General features: G+C 58.1%; 1 protein-coding gene across 1 annotated transcript in view; it reads right to left on the bottom strand.

Moving 5' to 3' along the window:
* DNMT3A (DNA methyltransferase 3 alpha) overlaps positions 1-18,338 on the bottom strand; it is a 98,310-nt gene extending 79,972 nt beyond the window's left edge. The window contains exon 1 of the mRNA XM_067703533.1: positions 18,233-18,338. The gene's annotated coding sequence lies outside the window, so the exon portion shown is untranslated. The remainder of the gene's footprint in view (positions 1-18,232) is intronic.
* Positions 18,339-19,276: the final 938 nt, after the last annotated feature.

The following is a 19,276-nucleotide window of genomic DNA, read 5'->3' as shown; positions in this document are numbered from 1 at the left end:
GTGCCTGACACAAAGAATATACTCAATAAATTTTCAAAATTATTAGTCCCTGACTAACCCAGCCCACAGTTTTCTCTCCTTTGTTGACATCCCTGGAGTGCCTGTGAGTGTACTTCACTCAAATGGAGCTTGTACTGATTACGATTCTTACAACCCGCCAGGCCCTGTGAAAAGAGCTTTACAATTTCAACATCTTGTACATCCTCACACCTCACTCCAACCCTCTGAAGTGGAGACTATTTTTATCCCCATTTTCTAGATGAGAAGAATGAGGTATGGAGAGGTTAGCAAAGCTGCCTAAGGTCCCACAGTTCATGGGTGGAGGAACCAGATACAAACCCAGGTCTTTCCCCCGCTGAAGCCCACAGTTTTCCACTTCATCATGATCTCTTACAATTAGCACGTGACCATTGTAAACATGTTAACTTTCCCAAGGAACTGATCAGAAAACAAAGTTTCCAGTTAGTCTCCCTTTCCTGGTGAGGCCTGTCGGCCGTGAGGGCAGGGGGAAGGGTGGTAACAGGCAGTCCAAGCTTCTAATCATCGTGTTCAGTGCCCTGCCGATGAGGGAGTCATTCATTCATTTATTCATCCTACTATTTACTGAGCGCCTACCGTGTGTCCAGCACTGTGCTAAGGGACATGCATTGTCCCGTCTCATCCTCATAACCAACCTATGAAGTCTATGAAGTTGGTTCTACTATTATTCCCATTTTATAGAAGGATAAGCTGAGGCTTGGAGAGGTTAATTACCTCTCCAGAGTAGTGCAGGTCGAAAGTCCCAGGGCAGGATTCTGAGTCCAGGTCCATCTAACTTAAGAGTCCTTACAAACATGGCGACACCCGGTCACGGATGAGCACGAGTAACACAGACCCCAGATCAGCTCTCCGTGCCCCTGATGTGACACCAGCCTGTAGATAACAGCCTCACGGCTGAATTTCCTATTTGACCTTAGGAGGAGGTGCAAATGAGTCCTGTGGGCGACAGAAGACGTGAGAGTATCTTGTGCCCCATACCACCCAAGCATCTGCCAGGGTGGTGATAAGCTTGGTAAGCTGGGGGCAGCAGAAAGCCGAGAGGAGACATCACAGCCTCCCAGACAGAGATGTTTATCTGCCACATCTTCCCCCACCCTTGGTCACAAGACCGGGGCTGGATGAGGGGGAGGGGGAGGTCCCAGTGCCACTTTCTGATTGCTCATTCTCTCTCAACACGAGGGAGATGCGTGTCATCATACCGTGACTCTGACTTCCAGAAACGTCCTTCCCACCCAAATCACCAGCTGCCCGTAGAATACCAAAAGCCACTGGCGACGGGCCAGCAATCCTGCCATCCTGTTCCCCACTTCAAAGCCCATCTGTCTGGCTTTGAAGTCACAACAAGATGACTTGTGGCTCTCACACCACCCTCGAGGCCAGAGCACCACCAGCGTGAGCGTTTTTAATCACACCAAATGCTGCCATTATGGTGGCCACACTGGCAGAGCCGAGCTGAATCAGACTCCTCTGCTCACACTTATGGTTACCATGACACAGCCCCAAAGGCGGGGAGGAGAGGAAAAAAAAAAGGTTTGTACCCAAAATAGACACTGGTAAGGAGCTGAAGTTGTTCGAGCCAAAATGAGCCACTACAGAGTTCCGCACAGGAGCATGCATTTCCGGATGTGGTGAGTCAGGAGCCCTGCCGGGGGTCGGGGTCGTGTGTGCGGGGGCAGTCGATGGGCTCCCCACGCCCCAGGAGGCAGGGCACAGGGTCCAGGCTGACAGTCCACACGAGAATCAGCCATGTGGACCCTGGCGGGGCCTGCTGTCTGGACGGCCATGAGCCTGGGTCTGATTCTGTCCTCCCCTCCCCCCAAGCCGAGGTGGCCCACGGTCCACACCTGTGTGATGCTTGGCCCTTCCAGCCTCCTCTAAACAACGGTCCACACGTGCCAGCTCCAGAGCCTCTTCACTTACTCTCCCCTTGACCCCTGCATCTGGTCCCCACTCCACTCCCGCATCTCTGACAAGGTTTAGGGGCTCTGAATGCTGCCTGCCAAGAGGACACCGCAATGGTTCCACTGGAAGACGAGTCATTGACCTGGCTTTTGGGGACCCCCTTAATGCCGCTGAACCAACAGACAGAAAGGAGTTACTCCACAAGCTGGAGTGATTGATCCTAGTTACCAAGGAGAAATTGGGCCAGGAAGATAATTTCTGGAATCAGAGGATTCTCTCAGGTACCTCTTAGAACCTCCATGCCCCAAAGTAAGGGTTAATGAAAAACTACAGGAACCGAGAAAAGAAAAGGCAGGACAACCGAGGATTCAGATCCTTCAGGAATCAGGGTTTGGGTCACTCCACCAGGTAAAAGAATCCTGCCCTGTTGAGGTGCCAGCTGAGTGCAGAGGAGATGCAGGATGGGAAATGGGAGAAGGAAGCCGGAGGGCAAACGTGGTCTTGTGAACAAATATAGAAATGAGAACTATAGTAGTTTTGCATGTTTTCTATTTACTTGATATAGATGTGTGTTTATTTGTACATGGTAACACTTTTCTTCTTTTTCCTTCATCTTCCCATTATTTATATTTTATATACAAATTGTTAGAAGTTAACGTTACAGTTTAGTCTTTAGGTAACAGAATATTCAGTGAGACTGTGACTGAATGTGAGGCGTTGCTCATGTAGACAGTGATTGATACAATAAGTGCTGGGACGCCTCATTTGGGAGACAGGGTAAGAACGGGAAGCAGGATAGCTGTGTCTTGGTAGGTAGAAATACAACTATTTCGTTGTGGTAGGGGAGCCCACATGTGTGTAAAAGGGGGCAGATGCAAGCTGTGCAGCCCAAGCAGCAGACTGTGCCAGTTAGTTTATTCACCCTTCATTGCCTGCTCTGTGAAAATGAAGCTAGGCCCCTTAAATATGTCCCCTTTGCCAGCTGGCATGACATCAAACTCCCTCAGTAGAGGGCACTGGAGAGACATTGAAGGAGGAGGAGTTTTCTTTCCTAGAACCAGTGTGCTCTCTTGAAGGATTTCTGCATCGTATACAACTGCTCCAGCAGTCAGATCCTGCTGCCCCTGGGGCTCCCCTAGTGGCCAGGCCTGTCGAGTCACAGCTTCTCCCGTGCCTGGCCTGCAGCAAGGGTGCTTCCCCAGCACCTGGCTCCAGCAGTGTTCGACAGTCGCGAGCAGCCAGCAGCTTCACCCAATACTCCTTTTGGGTGGTTTAGAAGCATTGTACCTCCAGCAAGATACTTCCTCATGGACAACTTTCCTTGGGACCCAGAAGGATGGACTTCCAGTGAGTCCCGGGGGCAGGTTTCCAGCAAGTCCTGCCAACGTGGCACCACAGTGACTTCCCCGTCACCCAGGGAGCCAGGGGCATCAAGGCCAGGTTCTCAGCCCTGGGGGCCTCTTCCTTGGGCGCTCCATGGCAGCCCTGGGTGTAGCTGCTGTTCTCATATATGCTATTTCTGTGTTCTTTGCAGATCTTTTTACTTCTTAGCCAATCTCTCAATATTCCAATCTCCTGTTATCATTAATAAGTCTTTATATTAAACTTTGCCTGTTCAAATCGCTATGTGGTTCCTGTCTCCTGAGTCGGCCCTGACAGATACAGTCACCCACGGCTTCAAAGGGCCTTTTCCATCCTTGGCGTCCTTGAGCTCAGTTCAGCCTCCTTGCCGGCTAATCATTCCCTGCTTCAAGCACTCACCCAGCGATCCCTCATTGAGTGTCATTGCCAAGCTGGGCACTGGGGTGGACAGGAGACCCCTGCAAGTTCACAAACAAGGGGATTCTCTGGCTCCCTCTGCCCCCTTGGCTCCAAGCTCTTGGCCCTCGGGCCCCTCTGCTCTTTCTCCTGGCTGGCTGGGGTCTTGCTCTCACTGCTGCCCAGTGGGCACCCCTCTCGGGTCCCGCTGTGATCCAGCTGTACCCTAGATTCTCCTCTGCTGAGATACGTGGGCTTAAATGAGTGCAGACTTCCTACTGCAAGGCCTCCAACTTTATTCTCTGGACATCCCCACCTGGATGACTTGCAGTTACCTAAAACCCTACTCTTCTAGAACCAGATGCTTCATGTTTCCTGTGGCTCCTCTCTCTACGTGGAGGTGGCAGCACCTTCCCCTCAGCTGCCAAAGCCCAAAACCCCGCAGAGAACTCAGGTCCCACCTGCCCCCTCAGTCCCCACGTTGCACCAGGCACCTGATCCTCGGGCCCCTATTCTCCACCCCTGCCCTCCAGGCCCTCGGGACCACAGATCTAGACCTCGGCAGTTACCCTGTAACGCGTCTCACCGCCTCTGTGTCCCTCTCTCCCACCCCAGCCTCTTGGCAAAGGTTTTCCACACACGGCTTCCTCAATCAAACCTACGATGCCTGATGGAAATGTTCTGAAATTGTGGTGATGGCTGCACAGCTCCGTGAACGCACTACCAACCATCGAATCGCACAGTTTAAATGGGCGAATTGTATGGTATATGAATCATATCTCGATAAAGCTGTTATTTTTAAAAACCCGATGATGCCAGTGATTTTCACACACTGTAAGATCTGAACTCTGGTCTGGTCCTACACTGCTGGCTCTCCGAGTCTGGCCTCAGCCTACTGCTCTGACCTGGCCCCCACCTCGCCTAGCTGACTCCATCATTCCAGGCCCCCAGCTCACATCCCCTGTTCCCACACGCTTGTGTCTACGTTCACAGCATTCTCTCCTCCACGAGGGGGGGCTCCTTCCAGAGGGCCCCCAGCCCCCTTCCCCACCCCTCAGGACCCCCACCCCCTACCGCTCCTCCTCAGCCACCCTCCCAGGGGTCTTTAACCAGTTTGTTGCGTAGTCATTTGGCTTTTCTCGTGTAGACGGATGTGTGTGTTTTCTGAAACAGATGAGGTCAGAGTCATGTCCTGCACCCTGCTCTTCTGCCACCGGCCCTCCCTGGTCTCCCTGTTCCGCCTGACCCCTGAGGCAGAGAGGAGGGGGTGAAATCACTCCCAGGCAGCCGCAACATCGCCAGCACGGCGCTGCGGTGCCTCGAGGGACCCCCCACAAGCTCATTCTAGGGGTCGCTTGCCAGAGCTCCCCAAGGCAGTGCGCCAACGGGAAGGGCCCTGCTCCACCTGCCCCAGGCCAGGACGTGCGCCTGCTACGGGGTCCGCAGGCTCAGCCAGCCCCCAGATGCCCAGGGTGCCGGGGGTCGTGAGGGACCTAGGTCAGGGTGTCTGTGAACCATGGGAAGCGGGGACAGCCAGCCTCCCACCCACCCAGGCCTTTGGAAGCTGGTCCCCCGCTTGCCTGGGGCCACTCTCTCCTCATACCATCCGTGCGATGCTCCCCCGCCCGCACCTTCTCACACTCCTCCCAGGCCACAGAGCTGACCCCCTCCCGGGCCCAAACCAGGAGGTCCCCCAAAGAGTCTTCAGGGTCTGGGAGCTGCTGCTGGAGCACAGCCCCTGCCCACCCAAGAGTGCATGAAAGAACCCACTGCTGTCAGAACCACCTGCTGCTCCCTGGGTTGCTTTCTCCTCACTCTCTGCCCCAACCGAAACCAAACCACTTGCAGGGGGGAAAGGGGGCCCGAGAGGAGGAAGAACCCAGGGTTCTGGGTAGCACATCCCAGAATCACTAGCCTCTGGCCCGGGGGCCCTGGTGCAGTTCATCCACCCCTTCAGCCCTAAGGGGGCTCAGCCGGAACCCACCTCAAACCTCTGCCGCTCAGACGCAGGCCACACTTTACCAAACCACACAATGAGAGTCCTTACCTCCTGAGTCTATTTTAAGATATGACAGAATTTGAGTCGAGTGTTTAGCGTGATACCTGGCACATGGTAGGCGCTCAATAAATATGAATTTTTTTAAAAAAGTACCTCATTCACAGATGTAGAGAACACACGTGTGGACACCAAGGGGGGAAAGCGGCAGGGGTGGGGGTGGGGGTGGGATGAACTGGGAGACTGGGATTGACATAGATACACTAATATGTATAAAATGGGTAACTAATAAGAACCTGCTGTATAAAAAAATAAATAAAATTAAATGCAAAAATTCAAAAAGAAAAAAGTATGTCATTAATTAGGGTGAAAGGCCAGTAAAGTGTCCTTAAGAAACCTAGACTCTCACTTCAGACAACGCCCAGGAATGGCTCTCGCTGGCTCCTGAACGGCTGCTGTGGCCTGACCCAGTGTCCTCTCTCCCAGCTAATGCCGCGAGGCCTCCCCTAATCCCCCAGCGCAAGGGCCTTCGCAACCAGAATAAATAACCTCTTTACCAGCACCCTTAACCTGCCACTGTGGCCTCAGGGGTCAGAGGCACACACAGAGACACAGACACAGACCCACACGGGCACACTCACATACACAGACACATGCAGACAGACATGTTTGTGTGCGCAAACACACACACACACACACACACACACACACACACACATGCAGGCAGGCTCCAGGAACCTGAAGCAGGAGGATCCCAGGCGAGGCCTCCCCGCATACGCGTCGCACATTTCACCTAAAGTGTGGGCCAAAGAGGCATTTGGAAACCAGCTTGGGAACCTCATAACCATTCATAACATTGTTCTGAGAGAAAATACAAAACATTGCCCTACAAACAAACATTTGCAGTAGAATTCCTCCAAGAGCTAGGAATTGCCTGTGCTAGAGAACTAACGCAGCAAGAAGAAACAAACCACATAAGCTCAGTTTGCCTCTGCAAAACTAATAACAATTACAAAAACGTTACGTGAACTGCTCACCATGTACACCTAATTAGCATGCAGCACAATTCTGCATGCCATTAAGGGTATGCCGGATTAATTATGCTGTACATTCCGTGTGATTACACCACCACACCCTCGGTCCACACACACCAGCTTCCAGAGGGTGCCCCTGTGATAGGGGTACAAGCGCAGGTCTGTACCAACCAGGGAAACACTGGTTTCCGCACTCAAGTTGACAGTGGTCCCCACCCACCCTACCCCCAGCCAGGCACAGCCTGACTCCGGCCCAGGCCTTCTCGCCAACGCCACCTCCACAGGAGCCCCCGCTGAGGAGCTAGCTTCCCACCCAGCCTCCTCCGGAGAGCAGAGATGCCTCCAAGGTCTCCCCGTGGCCATGGCTGCATGTCACAGGGGCCACAAAACAGCCCAATGGCCACCACGTGTGCCCGATCACAGAGGAAGCTGGCCTCCCCATCCAGACCGAGGTCACCCTGAGATCATCTCCCAGACTCCACCAGGGCCCTGCACCCCTTTCCCTGGCACAGAAGCCAGCTACTGGGCAAGGTCCTAGCCGTGGTCCGCCCAGGCCCTGGATGGGTCAGAGCTTCTCCCTCCCTCGTCCTCTGCTCTCCACACAGCCATGGGCAGCTCTACACAGACCCGACCCTCCCCTCCATTAAAAAGAGACAAGGAACTGACCTCCTCCCCTAGTTCCCATTTAGCTCAGCAGATGCTCTTCAAATACACTGGGGTGACCCAGGTTTGGGGAACAAGAGAGTCAATGGAACATGGTAAGTGGAGCTTCCCAGGAACATGGAACTCAAAACCCACTGGGGGGGGTCAGGCCTCTCGGGAGGCAAAGAGCAAGAGGAAACTTGGCATGTGAGACAGGGGAAGAGGGGCGTGCGCGGTGGGGGGCTGTGCCTCTTCAGCGCCAGACAGGGACCAGGCACAGCTGAATTTTAATCCGCAAATACCAGGGAGGCCAACTGTAGAAGGATTCTTTTAAAAGACACATGACACAAAATATCCAAGTTTAGGGCAAGAAGCAGTGTTTGAAACAAACAAACAAACAAATGACACAAGTCTGGAAGGTTGTCTCCACTTTGCAGACGGCAAAATTGAGGCTAAGAGAGGTGAAGCGATCTTCCTGAGGAGGACTCAGTTAGGAGGTGGCAGGGCCAAGGTGAAACCACTGTCTGTTCAGCACCGAGCCTGGTGGCCCTGGCACAATGCCATGCCGCCTCTTGCCTCTGCCCGGGTTCAGTGATGCTGACCTGGTTCACGCCACTTTTCTAGAAATTCTTTGGAAACAGCTCTTCCTGTGACACACAAAAGACTCACATTCCTACTTTAGAGAAACAGTTTTTGTTTCTTTTCTGTTTGTTTACCAAAACTGCTGTGCCCATCTTATCCCCTCCTACGCTGGCAGACCTGCCTCTAAACCCAGGGCGATGGCAACTTTGCAATTCACATACCACTGTCAGAGGGTGATGACACTCGGCCCAGGCTGTGCAGCAGGGAGTTGAGGAACAGGGTCTAGGCCTTGCAGCTCATCTTTCGGGGGAGCACCTGAGAAGCAGAAGCCCCTGCTCAAGCCCCCCCAAACATCAGTATGCCCAATGTACGTGGCACAAATGCCTGATTACGTTACTTCCGTCCTTAAAAATCTGCAGGGATTGCTACCGGTTACGGAATAAAATGCGCCTGCCTTTCTAATCCATCACCTGGACCCTGCGCCTTCCTGGGTCCCCACATCCAGGCCTGGTGACACAGGCCCTCCCTCTTCTGCAAGCCCGGCCCAGCCCAGGCTCCGCCTGCACAAATCCTAGCCACCCTCAAGTCCCAACTCTAGCCCTGCCTCCCACGGGAAGATCTCTCTCAGACTCCCTCCAGCCGAGCCCTCTCAGCGGACGGACGGCACCTCCACCCACGCGGCGGGCTGAGCCAGCTCCCCTCACCCTCTCCATCACCCAGTCACTCCCACCTAAATGCCTCACAGAGCAGCCCTCCTCCACACCTGCACTGCGGCTCCCCTGGATTCCTGCACCAGCCTTCTGCCTGGGCTCCCCGACCCCAGCCTCAGCTGCCCAAGTGCTCCTCCTTGACGCCCCGGGATGATCTTCCTCAGACGCAAATATGGACATGTTACTCCAAGGCCAACGTCGACGAATGGGTAACATCCCGGCCTTCCGTGGTCCAGCTCGGCCCAGCCCTCCAGCCTCACATCCCATGATCCCCCATATCCCATCACTCCCACCACATCATGGGAGAAAATGCCCTGGACCACCTGGCTAACTGCCCCCTACGCTTTGAGACTCAGCTCCAGCCTCACCTCCTTTAGAAACCCTTTCCTGCTCTTCCCTCCCCCCTTGAATGAGATGTCCCTTCTCTGAGCCCCCGTAATGCTCCAGGTACACGCTGCAGAGCTCTCTCCACCCACCTACGATGTAATGGTCACCTTGCCAGACTCTCATCTCCCCTGCGGGGTCCTTGAGAACCAGCTCAGTCTCTCTTATCTTTGTAGCCAGTGCCCGACACATAGTAGGTCTTTAATAAATGAATAGATAAACATTATCTGTGAAGCTGAAGCAAGGGCCCTCTGGAGAGAAAACTCAAGAGCTGCCAGGCCTGCCAGCTTGGGGCCCCAGCATATCACCACGCTATCTCAGAGTCCAGGCTGCACAGAGGGTGTTGACAAAAGAAAATGCAGAGGCAATTGCCCTGCCCCACTGGGCTTTCCAGCTGGGCTTCCAGTACCAGGCAGGCCCTCAGGCCACCACTAGTTGGGCTGGGAACCACAGGCCTGTGAGAGGATGGCAACAAGCACCACATTGTTGCTGGTAATAAAACCATTAGGAACCAGTGCTGTGTGCCAGCTCCCAGGCCCGGCTGTGGTCAAGACCCTCCCATGCCTGTGGGCCAGGGGGCAGAGCCAGCCCTGCCAGCAGGCCCAGCAACCAGAGGAGAGGCCACTGCCTGCTCTGGACCCAAAGAGAGCAGAGGGCAGGAAGGGCGAGGGCCCAGGGCTTGGGGGACCTACTGAGTCCCCACTGGGCTTGGACTCTCAGGAAACTGACAGGAGTACATCAAGATTCAAGGCCCAGAGAGCAGATGGCCGGGGCTGGCCGGAGCACTCAAGAGATCAACCAGCCAAAGCGTGGCTTTACAAAGGAAGTGGAGGCCCTGCGACCCCTAAGGGGTGATGAGGATGACAGGCAACATTTGTGGGGTCTTGGAAGGCAAGGGGGCCTCCAACGGGGTCACCTCACCAGGTCCCCAGATTCACCCTCATGCAGCCCTGTCCTGACCCGACTCAGAGAAAAAGAACTCACACCTCCTGAGTACCTACTATGTGCTGGGCGCAGCGCTGACAGTTTTCACACCGTATTTCATTTGATTCAAGCAATACCAGCAAGATGTGAATGTGATTCTTATCCCTGATTCACAGATGAAAATCCCGCAGCTCAGAGACTTTTAGGTCCCTCTGTAGCTATGGTAGTAGCAGGGCTGAGATGCAAATCAAGGTCTGCCTGCCTTGCGGTCACTTCTTTGCATTGCACGTCTGTCCCCTAGCAGCCTGGGGCAGGGGGCGGTCTGCAGAGGGACCAGCTCTTGTCCTTTTATTTATCTTCCTGCCTCACTGCAGGGGCGGAGTGGGGCGGGGCGGGGCCAGAGAAGTCCACATAACCCTTTCTCCTGCTGTCTTTACCAGGGTCAGCCTCAGAGGGCAAAGCAAGCTCCAAGATGGCGCCCATGGGCAGTGGCTGGGGGACGGGACTGTGGAAGGGGGAGGTGGGCACTGTTGCCAAGCAACAGGCAGAGGAATTTATATCTGCCCCTCCTCACCTCTCCACCCTGTCACCTGGGTCACTGCCACCTGCTCCTGGGCCTCCAGATCACAGAGGCGGGCACAGCTTGAGCCCACATGCCAGACGAGTTTCCCAGGCATCCCCTCCACCCCTGGAGGGGCCTCCTGAAGCCCCATTTTGTCCTCCCTGCACATGGCTCCCCAGGCCATGCCAGGGCTGGGTCACCTGAGGTCCACACCGAGACCATTTGGGTCACAACAGCAACGAGATTGAAGCCTTCAGGGAAGATCCTCAATGATTTGTTTCCCATCCTGGGTCAGAACTGAGAGTTTCCAGTCACCGTCCTATAAAGCGAACTTGGTCTGCTGCCCTGGAGTGAACCGGGGTGCTGCCAGCTGCCTGTTTTCCACTCTCACCCAATCCCTACCAGGCCAGGCCTTCGCTTGGAGACCTCAGGGTCTGCAATAAATCTCCCTGCAACCTTTCCAGAAAAGACAAGTACCTGAGTAGCCCCACCCTTTGCTGTCAGTCTCCAAGCCAGTTTCGTATCCATTATAAAAGAGTCCACCCTTCCAGCCCAAGGGTGACTCAAATTTTTATAAGTTCTTATCCAGAAGCTTTAAAAGTGTGGTTTTATTTTTGTTGTGGTCATTAAGAAAGGAATGCATGCGCCTTTATATTTTTGCAAAGGTTACGAAAGCGTATAAAGTAAAGTGGCAAGGCCTCTGCTGACACGTTTGCTGGGTTATCCTTCCAGAACGACTTTTTCTAAGCATCTGCTAGCCTATAAGTGTGCACACTGGCGTGTATTTTAAAGGAATTTTACGAAAATGAGATCACACTCTGCACCATATCACGGACATCTAACATGTCAGAATAGACACGCTTCCCATCTCATTTCAAAGCCACTGGGAGAATCTGATTAGATTCCTCTTTATCCACAAATTTAGGTATCCTTTCAGAATCTACAAAATTAATCACAAAGGACCATTCCTCAAGAAGCCCCTTGCCAATAGGTTCTGCTTGCTGGAGTGCCGGAGGATCCCGGCCGCCTGGCATGGGCCTGAGCGCCCTCGCCTGCCCCTCCTGGTGTCCTCTGGGGAACCTCTGAGGGAAGGCAGGCTCCCAGGTCCCCCAGCCTCCCAGCCCAGGCGTTCCCGGACATTCACCATGATAGGGCCCTCATTCGACCCATGGCTCAGTAAGCCACAGATCTGACCCCACCGTCCCATAATGTCCCCTCTGAGCATCTTTTAACCTTTTCAAGGAAGGACCGCTGGCACACCGGGCTCTAGCTGATCTATTAGGTCTGGAACATCTTCCCCACTGACCCCTGGATCCGTCCCCACAGCCGCAAAGCAGGAAGAGCACTAGATTAGGAGTCAGGACACCCAAGTTGCAGCCCTCCAGTTACGAGCTGTGAGAGGTGGTCCTCCATCCCCTCCTCCACCCAAACAGGGGCAGCTAACAACTGCTCAGAATTAAAAATGACCTTGACATTTGAAACAGAAACAGAGAGGGAAGATCAATAAGGATGACAGTGAGCAGGGTCATGACCTCAGGAAAGAGAAAATAGGAATCTGATTGCAGATGTAAATAAGGCTGGGAAACCTTGGAGGTCAGAGGGGACCAGAGCAGGATGGGAGTGGGCATTGCTGAGCTACAGTTGAAAAAATTTTTTCATTCCCTGCTGGGATGCAGCTAGGAAAGCCCCAGGTATCCACACCTCCTCCCCCTGTCGCTGTCCTCCAGACAGGCCTGCTATGTGATCAGCAAGGGAGATGTGGCCTGGCGGGCCCTGCCCACTTGCTGTCCTTGCCGGGGCCTGTCAGGCACCTGCAGCCACACCTAGGGGCATGGCCGCCAGCCCGGGCACCTCCCCTCCAAGCTGGGGGCTCAGTTCAGCTGCACATGGAGGAGGGAGGGAAGAGGGCAGTGTGGAGTCAGGGTCTGCTGACGTCCCCTTTCGCTGTGCTTGCAGCCCTTACAGGAATGTTCTGGATGCTGGGGTGCCTCGGCCTGGGGAAGGGGATGCACAAACGGGGCACAGAGACCTCTGCGAGGCCAGGCCAGGGACCCTCCTCCGCCCATTCACATCATGATTGCCATCACTGACAGAGACCTTGCCCCGCTGGCGTTCCCCTTAATGGTCACGACCCCCCAGGGTTGGTGTAATTTAAACCCTGCTCTGTTTCCCTCCAAGTCTGAGCTCTTAAGCTCTAGTCTACAGAATATAAAGGAATCAAGATCCTATACCAAATGAGCTCAGCCGGCCCCTTCCCCTCCCTCCCTTTCGTCCCTCAGTCTCCCCTGCCGTCCCTCACAGCCACAGGCAGGGAAGTTCTAGGCGATTCTCCACAGGCCACACGGGAGTTACAGAGCACAGGGGCCCACTCCCCTCAAATCAGCGTGGGGCCTCAGGCTGCCTCCGAGGCCCTGTTCACCGCCCTGGAGTCTCCGCCACACTCCAGCCACCCTGTCCCCGACAGCCTGGCTTCCTCTCCTTGGTCTGGAAGCCCCATCTCTGTGTTCTGAGGATCATCACAGGAGCCACCTCCTCCAGGAAGCCTCTCCTGATCCCTCCAGTTGGCTGTGACCTCACTGTCCTTTGAGCGTTTTATTTCTCCCTCTCCCTCGACCTTGGTCTGTGGTCATTAATTAGCTGGGCACACCCTAAACTCACCGTGTGTCCCCTCAAAGCTCAGCACAGGGTCTTGCCCAGCAAGACCCTGGTACAGGGCAACAAACAGACTGCACTCAGGACAGAATCCGAATAAAGAGCTGAAACTGTAGCACAAGGGGTTTAAGGTGGATACAAAGACAACCTGTTGACAGTGCGATCTGTTAAACTCTGGAACGGACTCCTAAACGGCACTGAGGAGCCTCCCACCTCCGAAGATTTTTCAGTCAGAATCAGCACTTTCCTCATCTGTCCAAGATTTTGCAAGAAAGGCAGGAAGGTGGACAAGACTTCACAGAGCACTTCCTGCAGTGCCAGGCCACGCGAGCCGCCCAAATGATGACGCTACTCACGCTAACGCTGAGCGCCTGCACTCTGCTAAGAGCGGAAGCGGCATTATCTCAGCTAATCCTTACAACAACCTATGTGTAGCGCCTGGTCTTGTTTCCACGTTACAGGTGAGGAAACTTGGAGGCTCAGAGAAATTGCGCTACCCCAGATCCCACAACTGTGAAGCGTCCGAACGCCGCTCCGTCTGATTCCGGGGCCCTCTGTTCGGCTGCCTGGAGACAGGCTCATGTGCAAGCTCATGTCCAGGCTCTCTGTCCCCACGCGGCTGCAGGCCGCGTACACAGAAATATGCACAGACACACGTGCACCACACCCTGGCTTGCCCACACACTTAGCCAAGGGGAGGCAGGCTTGGAGACACACACGCGAATCTCCAACACTGCACGGATCTCGGATTTGGTAACTTTTTCTTGAGGGAAGAGAGTCAAAGAGAGAAATGACTGAAAACGAGCCCTCAAGATTTGAGTGGAAAGGAATCTGGCGCCTTTCGTTTACTATTAAGCCCTGCTCAGGAGCAGCAGAGTGCACAGGCCCACAGAGACGCCCAGCCTCCAAGGGCAGTCGGGCTCCTGACCGGCACTACCATCCATTAGACACCAGAACGGAAGTGGAAACAATTCCCACAGGCCATTCCGTGACCCTAACTGTTGCCTGTCACCAAGCTACAGGCCAGAGACACACTCAACTATCCATGGGGCATGGGATGGGGGAAGAGGACACGGGCACCAAGTCAGGGACCCCAGGCTCAAGCGAGTGGAAGGTGGCAGGAAGTGCCGAGGGAGGGGAACATGTGACAGGCACACAGTTGGCCCTTCCGGCCTTGGGCTCTGGGTAGCACTCCCAGCCCTGGAAGAAACCGGGCCTGGCTCCACAACCAAACAGCCCCCAACTCAGCTCCAGGTGTTCTCAGAGCTTCAAGTTCTCTTTCAGCCCTAAACTCTAGGGCTTGGATTCTAATGGTAACGTTTCAGGCCAAGGATGGCCATTAGAGAGCTGGCAAGACTGCTCTCGGAGTCCCCTTTCTATCTGGTTCCCACAAAAAGGAGCCTTGATGGAATCCGGGGAAGAATTTAGGTTTTTCAGGAAGGCTTGAGCCTAAGGAACTGGCTTATAAGTAGGCGATGGCTATTCGGGGAAGGCAGAGCAGTAGCAAGCAGTAGAGAGCTGGGCACCAAGCCTGCCACTCGGGGGAGGACAGGGACGCAAACACAGATGTCCAGCAGACACTCGTGGAAACCCCACAGAATGTCTGATGGGGGACCAGAGGCGGCCAGGGCAAGGTCCCGTGGAGACCACAAACTGAGAGGAGAGACCAACACGCAGCGCAGGAGCCCGGGAGAGCTGGAGCAGGAGACAGTCTAAGCTCCCCAGAGGGCAGGCCTGGCCCCGCTTCTTCCCGGCCAGGTCACCCGGGGCAAGTATTTTATAGCTTGTCTGTCTCCCTTGCAGGCTTTTTCAGAGGCCCAATGGCGGTGATGTGTGACTGTGCTAGGGAAAGCACTGGGAGCATCTCTGGTTCTAGTGAGATAGATGACTCTGGGTGGGCTCCTGGATGCGGCCTGGTCACCAGAGAGACCAAGAAAGGATGAGGAGCTTGGAGTTTCAGCTTCAAGAAGGTCCATAGGAACGCAGGAGCTCACCGCAAACTGGACTCAGGGAGGAAACCTCAGAAATTACGCACACACACAAGTGTACACGTAAACCTACAGAAGGACACACACGTGCGAAGGCTTAACCAGAGGCTGCACTTTTACACTCCCTGTGGAGTCAGACGTGACAAACCTGTCTCCTGAAGGGCCCTCACCCCTCACCCCACCCTCTCCTTTCAAAGGCCCAGCCCCCAGGAGGCCCTGCTCTCACTCAGGCCTCCTCTCCTTGGAAGCCATTCCTGATTATCTCTGTGAGGCGAGACCACCCCGCCCCCACTCCTGGGTCTGAAATTCCACCACTAGAATCAGAGCCATAGAATTTAAAAGCTGGAATGGACCTTCAAGCTGCAGTCCAACCCTCACCCCACAGAGGAATCCCGTCCGCAGACACCCTGACACATGGCATGGCTGTCCTCTTCTCTGCTTCTCCAGTGCCGGGGTTGGGGAGGGGGCGGGGGGCAGCCCTTGCACTGTGGACCACACTCCTTGAGTCTAGAAGGAATTCACCTTCTCTAAGGTCGGCTTCCTGTTGCAGGCCCACAAGCCTGGGAAGGAGGACAAGGAGAGCCTTGGTCTACCCGAGCCAGGAAGTGTGCATTTGATGAGTAGCTGAAGACAAGCCCCAAGGAGCTGGACAAGAGGCTGGAGAGGGAGCCAGGGCCCCGACGAGTGGGGCCCGGGAAGGGAGGCGGGCAGGTGCCAGACCCGCCACACAAGTTTGCCTGGGCCACTGACTGCGTGCAGCACATGTGCACACATGCACACACACGCACACAGACTCACGCTTTCACAGAGCTCCCTGTCAAACAGCCCAACCAGGGCCTCAACGGGACCTGGAAGCAGAGGGGGACCACCTTGCCCCAGCAACCTAGCAGGAACTCCTAACAGCCCAAGCCTCCAAACCCAGGCAGCTCAGGAAACCACCAGGAAACGACCCCTGCCAGCAGAGGGGGCAGCCCAAAGAGGGTCCGCCTGACAGCTGGGCTCCCCAAATCCCAGAGGCCAGTCCTAGCTCTCCAGCATCGCCCAAAGAGAAAAGCTTCCCCGGCTGCAGCTGTCACATCTGCCTGGGAGGGAGGAGGCACAGCGGAGCAGCACCTGATCCCAGGATCCCTTCGCAGCCCGCCAGCCCAGGAGGCCGGTTCAGCGCTGGCAGCCCAGGGTGAAACATGAAGACTGAACAGTCCCCCAGGGATGGTGATGGCAGTCTCTGGGCACGGCAGCAAGGGGCAAGCTGGGTCACAGGGCGGCCGGCTCTTCTCCTGCAGCCTCCTGTCCCTTCTGGTTTGGAAGGGGGCGAGCTGTGTGGCTCTGGGGCCCGGGCCCTTCCTCCCTGCCTGACACAGGCCAGAGCTGCCCAGCTGGGTACAGGACGCCATCTTGGGTCAAGGTGCAACCACAGGGGGCTCCTCTCGCGAGCTGGGGAAGAGAGCCCCTGAGAACCAGTGAGCCCCTCACTCCCTACCCAAGGGGCCAACACCTACTCAACTGCCTTTGCACTGGAGAGTGGAGGAAGGACAGAAGGGATGCAGAGAAACGGGGGAACTAATGGGGGTGAGAGGGAAGGGAGTGGGTGCCCCCAAGAAGGGAGCCTCCAGGAAAGCGAAAAGCAGTTTGGCAGCTAGAGGGCCGCGGGCCCCAGCGATGGGGGGCTGGGGGAGGCCAGGGGCGGGCCCTGGACCCTTGCCAGCTCCGTCTGAGCCGAGGGGGAGGGAGGAGGGAGGGGGAGGGGAGCTGGGGTGAGGGCGGGACACGGACCGAGGCCGCCTGCGGCTCGGAAGCTTGGGGTCTCCCGGGGCGCTGGGACGTGGGGCCGAAGACCCCGATCCGCAGCCTCGGCGAGGCCTCGTCCTTCACCGTGCGGATGCGAAGCTTTCAAGGACACGTCTGCACCGGCCCAGCGGGGGTGCGTGTGCGTGAGTGTGTCCGCGTGCGTGTTGAGTGTGTGCAGGGGGGTGGGTGCTGCTGCAGGGGGCGACCCAGGGCGTCCCCACCAGCCACGCTCCGGGCCCAGGCCCTGAGGCTCCCACCCCTGCGTTTTCCGGCCCCCGCGGCCCCGGCCCGGGATCTTCGCCCGCCCCCGCCCCGCCCCCACACTGCGGCGCCGCCACCGCCGCCGCCGCCGCCGCCGCCGCCGCCGCCGCCGCCCCGGCTCCCACGGCCCGCGGCGGGGGCAGGGAGGAGCCAGGCACGACGTCCCCCCCGCGCGCCACCCGACTCTCCGCGGAGAGGTGTGCCCCCCAAGTGGCACTCTCCCCACCCCCGCAGCCCCTCCCAGATCCGCTGGCACCCCGCTCCCCCAGCCACAGGTGGCCGGAGGAAGATCGCTGCGCAGCGTTCCCCGGTCCGGCCCCCAGATCACCCCTCGGCCCGCCCCCGGGGGCCTCCCGGGTCCCCCGCCCCGCCGGGCCGAGGAGGGCCGGGAGCCGGGGGGAGGGGCGGGGGGCCGGGTCGTGCCAGGCTGCCATTTTCTGCCGCCACCGCGGAGCCTGCGCGGGGCCGGGCCCCCGCCCCCCTCCCCCGCTCCCTGCGGGCCGCGGCGGGAGCCGATTATTCCGGGTCGGGGTCCGCGCCCTCCGGCGTCCCGGCCGCAGGCCCCAGGTTGGGCCCCGGGGCGGGGGCAGGGCCCGGAAGGCGGGGGCGGCCAGGCCGGGGCCCCTGCGGCAGCGCCTAGCGGGGCACCGCGGCTGAGGCCGGCGGCGGAGGAGGCCCCCCGCGGCATTGTATAGACTTGAACTTGAGCCCGGAGCCGGGCGGGGGCGCGGAGGGGGCTACGCGCCGGGAGCTGGCGGGACGGGAGGGGGCGCCTGTGGAGCCCGCGGGGACATAAACAAACCCTCAAATCCCCCGCGCCTCCCCGGCCAGCCCGGCCCGCCGTCGCCGCCCGCAGCCCTGGCTCCGCGAGCGCCCGGCGCCGAGTTGCGGGGGTCCGGGAGCGTGCCCCGAGCCGGGCACTGCCCGCCGCCGTGGCCCCCGCCCGGCTCCCCTCCTCCCCGCCCGCCTCCGGGCCGGCCTCCCGGGCCGCCAGCAGCGGCGCTCATTACCGTGTGGCCGGTGGGGTCGGGCCGGCCCGGCTGCGCGCCCTAGTGCCGCGGCGCCGCGTCCCGGCTCGTCCTCTGCTCTCGCCGCCGCCGCCGCCGCCGCCCGCGCGCCCTCCCTCCCTCCCTCCCGGCCCGCCTGCCTGCCTCGCTCGCTCCCTCCCTCCGCTCGCTGTCGCGCTCCCTCTCTCCGCCTCCTCCGCCGGGTCCCCCCCTCCCACCCCTTCTCTCCGCCTTCCTCCTTCCCTCCCTCCGGCCGCCCGCGGGCCCAGGCCTCCGCCCGCTGCTCGCCCCCCGCGGCCGCGCTGGCCCCGGCCCTGGCGCTGCGGAGCCGGCCCGGGAGGCAGCGCCGACTTGGGGGCCCCGGGGCGCCGCGACGGGAGCGGCCTGGGCGCGCGGCCGGTCCTAGCGCCCTCGGCCCGACTTCCCGGCCTCTACGTCCCCGCTGGGGGGGGCTCCCCGCACGCTGCGGGTCGGAGGGCCGGACCTCGCTGCGCCCCGACCCTGCGCTGGGCCCAGGAACCCCGCCTCGGCCGCTCTCCCGGCCACTCCGCCGGGGGCCTGCGGCAGCCCTCCCCCCGCGGGGCGCCCCGCTACCTGGAGCTGCCTCTGCGCTGGGTCCCCGCATCCAGCACTGGCCGCAGGGACAGCAGCCCCTCCTCTCCCGCGGCCGGTGTCAAGTGCCTCCCCCCGGCAGCCCGCGGAGCCCCCGGCGGTCTTCGCCCTGCAGTTCTCCCGACCTCCACCAGAGCCCACTGCACTCTGCCTGCCTCAGCACTGGGGCTGGGGACAGCAGCGCCGGCCCATCCGCGCCGCAAGCCCCACGCCACCCGCCACCCCCGCCAGGTGCCGCCGCCGAGTGGAGGCCGGCCCACTCAACAGGACCAAGGTCGGGGCGCCAGGCTATCGAGGCCGTCTGGGAGGCTCGAGCATTTCTATAGGATGAGCCCCCTTGAAGGGAGTGAGTTCCCCGTACCTTGAGGTGTCCAAGTAGAGTTGAGTGTCCTCAGTTGGTCAGTGGAAGACTGAAAGATTTCATGGCTCGGGGGT

This window comes from Pseudorca crassidens, chromosome 14 (assembly GCF_039906515.1).
Source record: "Pseudorca crassidens isolate mPseCra1 chromosome 14, mPseCra1.hap1, whole genome shotgun sequence".
NCBI lineage: Eukaryota > Metazoa > Chordata > Mammalia > Artiodactyla > Delphinidae > Pseudorca > Pseudorca crassidens.
This window is presented reverse-complemented; position numbering and strand designations above follow the sequence as displayed.